The sequence below is a fragment of the Nicotiana tomentosiformis genome, chromosome 2 (genome assembly GCF_000390325.3).
Source record: "Nicotiana tomentosiformis chromosome 2, ASM39032v3, whole genome shotgun sequence".
Taxonomy (NCBI): Eukaryota; Viridiplantae; Streptophyta; class Magnoliopsida; order Solanales; family Solanaceae; genus Nicotiana; species Nicotiana tomentosiformis.
Window position 1 is genome coordinate 59,897,949 of NC_090813.1, and position 5,399 is coordinate 59,903,347.

Below are 5,399 nucleotides of genomic sequence, written 5' to 3' on the forward strand. Positions count from 1 at the left end.
TTAGCACATTAGGCCCAAACATGTAATATCAGAGAATCACAAGAAAGCCAAGCATAACAGTTATTCTAAGCTCGAATTTTGAACCCTGAACCAGAGATTCTGGGTTCTTCCCTATCAGAGTCGCCAGAGCTGTCACACCTCCTTTTTTCCCGAGGGGATAGTGAGTTTTTTTCAATTTAAGTGACATTATTCGAAATGAGATTCTTTATTTATTCAGAGTCACCACTTGGAATAATTTATGGTGTTCCAAGTCACCGATTTATTTTAGAATCCCAAATCAAGAAAATTTGACTCTTATTTTTGGTCTGTGAACACACAAGACCTAGTAAGGAATTTTGTTAATCCTAGAGAAGGTGTCAGGCACTTTCGAGTTCCGTGATTTTAGCACGGTCGCTCAACAATTAATAATTGGCCTAGTTATCTGATTTAATACATGTTTTAAATCTATATGTGTATTTTTATTCCTCTTAACCGCTTTTAATTATTTATGGAACTTAGTTGAACAAGTCGCGATGTCGCAAACTCATTTGTTTTTGTACATATTGTGAATCGTGTCACGTGAAACGCACCCGCGATTTACAACATGTTTATTTTTATTATTATTCGAAGTTGAAGTCAAGTCGCGTGAAACGCGCACTTAAGTTGGGGTTTACGTATCGTGACCATGCCACAGGAACCATACCCATAATCACGATGATTTAATAATCGCGCCTAAAGCAACTAGCACGTGTTCATGATTTGTTTTTCCTTACGGGTTTGAGATCTGTGTAAGGTCAAGAGCTACGGAAATCAATTGTGGAAAATGGGTCACCTTTTGCTCTTACTAAATTGGGCCTGACAAAAACTATTTTGGACCAGATAAATTAAATTGGATCGTAGTACAATTGGCCCTTTAAAGCCAATTAATGAGTATTCCCAGTTATTAGTTCATCAAGCTACTCCCTTATCAATTAGTCAATTGCAGTAGTACATGTTTCATTAAGCAAAGTCCAACCACCGGGCCCAATCATTATTTTTTTTAAAGTCCAAACCTCATTTTCCAATTTCAACTAGTAGACATAGATTTTATCCCCAAAGTTCAAACATTCACTACGTGCCCAAAAATTATTTTTTTGTCAATCTTCATGTTAATCATCAAGAAAGTAGCAAAATTTAACAAAGCTAAAGAGACCTAACAATTAATACAGAAAAAAAAAATTCAATCTTCATGAATATAAATAAGATCAAATTTTATATTCAAGCATAATATCTTAATAAAATAATGATGAGAGAAATGAACCTTTACAAGACTGTTTTGAAGCTCGGACAATGGACAAGGATATAAATGGAGCCTCGACCAAAATCGACAGATGGAGCTCGAACTCGACGACTCAACTTTGGAGTTGTTGTTTTCTATACAAAAGGGGACTATTTCGCTGGGTTTTGTCTCGTTTTTGTGGTGCTTTTTAGCTTGGTTTTTAGTTGGTTCGGGGCTGGAGTTTAGTTGATGAATTGCTAGATTTTTCGAAAGAAAGCAGAAGAAAGAATGACACGAGTAGAAATTTCCTTATCTTAGAAGAAGAAAATAACTTTTTCTCAATTCCTTCCTCCCTATTTTTTCCTTTCCCCCCTTTTATTCCTCACATTTCTCTTCTATTTATAGAAAAAAAATTTGGAATTTTCTGATTTTGTTTTTAAATTTTTATTTTTAATTAAAAAGAATTTCCACTTCCCATTTTTCTTATTTTTAAAAAAAAAAAAAAATTCTCCACTTTCCTTTACTTTTTTTTTTATTTCCCACTTATTTTGCTTTTTTTTTAATTTTTTTTATTTTCCACTTATTTTACTTTTTTTTAAAAAAAAATCAGCTACCCTTACTTTTATTTTTTAATTCCAACTTTCTTTTACTTTTCAATTTTTTAAATTTTCACATTCTTTTACTTTTATTTTTTTAATTTTTCACTTTCTTTTACTTTTTTATTAAACAATTTCTACCTACTTTTACTTTTACTTTTTAATTTTATATTTCTACTTTTCCTATTTTTTAATTCCCATCCGAAATTTATTTTTAAAAAAAATAATTAATTTTTTTTTACTTTCGGTTTTTAATTTATTTTATTTAAAAATAAAGATAAAAATAATAATAAAAATAATACTAATAGTAATAATTGACCTTTTAAATTATTATTAATTTTTACCCTATATATATATATATATATATATATATGTGTGTGTGTGTGTGTGTGTGTGTGTGTAAGAATGCTAAAAAATATATATTTAATTTCTAAAAATATTTACATAGTAGAAGGTGATAAAAATTCAAATATAGTCAAATATTAGGTGCTCACAATGGTCGCTTTTGCGAAGCCTGAAGAGTTCGCATTTGCAAACTCTGTATCGCATTTGCGATGAAGGCCAGCTCTATCAAGGGTCGCACTTGCGAAGGTCGCATTTGCGACCCCCCCCCCTCGCAAATGCAACATCTGCGAAGGGCTTTTATTCCGAGACTTAGCTCATTTCCCTCATTTTTCACTTGGACTTTGAGAGCATTTTGAGAGGGGGTTCCATCATCATCAAGAGGTAAGTGGTTTCTTCTAGTTATGAGTTAAATACAAGGTTTATACATGGATTAAGACATGAAAATTTATAAAAATTTGAGATTTTGAAGAAAAACCTAGAAATTGGTATTTTTGGATTTTGACCACGAATTTGGGTATGAAATTGGAAATAAATTATATATTTGAGTTCGTGGGGTTATGGGTAAAGTTTATCTTCGAAATTTTTTGGAATCCGGGCATGTGGGCCCGAGGGTGATTTTTATTGACTTTTCGAACGGAGTTGGGAATTGTTGTAAATAGGATTATAATGAGTATTTGAGTATATATTTATGGAATTTCTCAATTTCTGACTAGTTTCGGAGCGTTGGGCGTCTATTTGAGTTGCCGGAAGGCCTTGGGAGTCGGTTATGGAATTTCAGAGCGAGGTAAGTCTTTTTTCTAACCTTGTAAGAGGAAAATAACCCTATAGGTGAAATAATACGATATGTGCTTCTACTTGTGGAGGCTACGTACGCACGAGGTGACAAGAGTCCGTACGTAGCTACTATTATGCTAAGTTCGGATTGTCTAGGACCCAAATCATGCTACACTTGCGATATTTGCAACCTTATTGTCAATTTAAATTGCTTAAATCATATTGAACTTGGTACATGAATTTTTAAAAGGTTAAACTTCATTTTTCTTGACCGTTAAATGAGAATTGACAACTTCTTGGATAATTGCTCTTTAAAGAATTCTTGATTGACTGTTGAATGTGTTTATCTTTTGTGGAGCGAGCCGAACGATTAAATAGATGCATCTATGGTTCGCGCCGTTCGACCCTCGGCAGTGCACAATTTAAATATTTATGTTGGAGCGGGCCGTACAACCTCGGCATGATTTGCACATAATTGAACTTGATTGCTTTGGAATTTATAATAAATGATATTGCCTCCTTGGCCTGAGATAAATTGTTAAATATTGGAAAATAAATTTGAAAATTTCTTATGAACTAAAGAATTGTTTACTTATTTCATGACATTGAGCTTACAACCGTTCTACGTAATTCATGCCTAATCATATCATTGATATTTTATTTATAGTCCATAGTAAGTGTCGAAGTCGACCCCTCGTCACTACTTCTTTGAGGTTAGGCGAGATACTTACTGGGTACGCGTTGATTTACGTATTCATACTACACTTGCTGCATATTTTGTGCAGGTGCATATATGCCTAGTGGCCTTGTGGGCGCAGAGGTGCGGTTATTGCGGGGATTTAGGTGAGCTGCATTCCACGTTACGATCCGCAGCCAACAGAGTCTCCTTCAGAGTATTTATATTTGCCCTGTCCAAATTTGTATTTCGGACGGATGTTGTATTTTAATTTACATTCCTTGTTGAGACTCATGCACCTGTGACACCGGATTTTGGGGTGGTTATGGGTTGTACAGTATTGAAATTGTTAAAAATATTATTATTTATTCTGTAAATTCCATATTTTACTTTTTAATTGAAGGAAATATGAATTCAAAAATATTAAAATGAGAACCAAATTAAGTATTTATTTTGGCTTGCCTGACAGCGGTGTCCGGCACCATCACAACCTGTAATGAATTTTGGGTCGTGACAATAAGCTTCTTCAGGAGATTTATTTCCAATAGAGTACTAAGTAGATAAACATATTTACGGTGGAGTCCCATATGGATAAGCTTCTTCATGAAGCTTATTTACGACGGAGTACTAAAAGAACATCCATAATATAATCTATACTATATTAAAAGCACGAAAGCCTTTAGCACAATATCGCTCGCTTTTTTTACCCTTTAAAAATAGAGTCCATACTAGACAAAATTATAATTTAAATACCCTCCTAATATTTAGGAATATGAAATCAATTAAAAATCTGTTTATTAAATCATTCCTTATTTGAGTCATAATTTCGCTAATATTTAGGAATAGTCTTAATTATTTTCTAATATTTAGGACATCCAAATCAACTAAATATTATGTATTAATATTTTTCTTATTTAATCTATGTAATTACCATATTTGTTAAAGAAAAATAATACTACATAACACAAGAAAATCACGTTTTAGGTTTATTCAGAGTATTTTTATTTGTTCTTAGACTCATCCACAAAGAAAACCCTGCGGCTGTCCTGTAAAGCACACAACATATTTTTGACTATTTGCATACTTAAGGTTGAGGTTTAAGCCTTTCTTTCTTTCTCTTTTTTTATTTTTTATTTTTACGTTAATTTATTCTTCATGTGGTTGTTATTTAATTTTATGTGGTTGTTATTTAATTTTACCTGTAAATTTAGTGTGGATCTGAATCGTTCTGCCTCTAGTAAGCATATTGTCTCATATTTATTTGAATCTCTCTTCTTATTTAATCGCAAATATATATATATATATATATATATATATGGTTCGTTTAAACTATTTTATCTTTTTACGATTCTATATAAAATGGATGTTAAAAGAGTTTCAAATTGTGAATTGGAGAAAGAAAGATTCACAAAGTTTAGGTTGATTAGAAATTTAGGAGTTTTCAAAATCAATTAAATTCATTATTTTCAAATATTTAGGATTTTAAAATCAGTAAAATAAATTAGTAAATATTTCCTAATATGAACGGTTCCTAATATCTTTTATATTATTACGTCCTACCAAACTTTATTCCTAAAGAAAGTTGTGTTTACATATCCTTTTTAGTTCTAATTGGCTGGATACTTTAACTGCAACTATGAAGAATTGTATTTAACTTGGACATTAGTTACATCAACAAAATCAACACAATATTAAAACGTAATTATAGCGTTGAATACAATTGATCAGTGGAACAAGGTCCGCCATCTTCTTCTCTGAGAAATGGCTGACT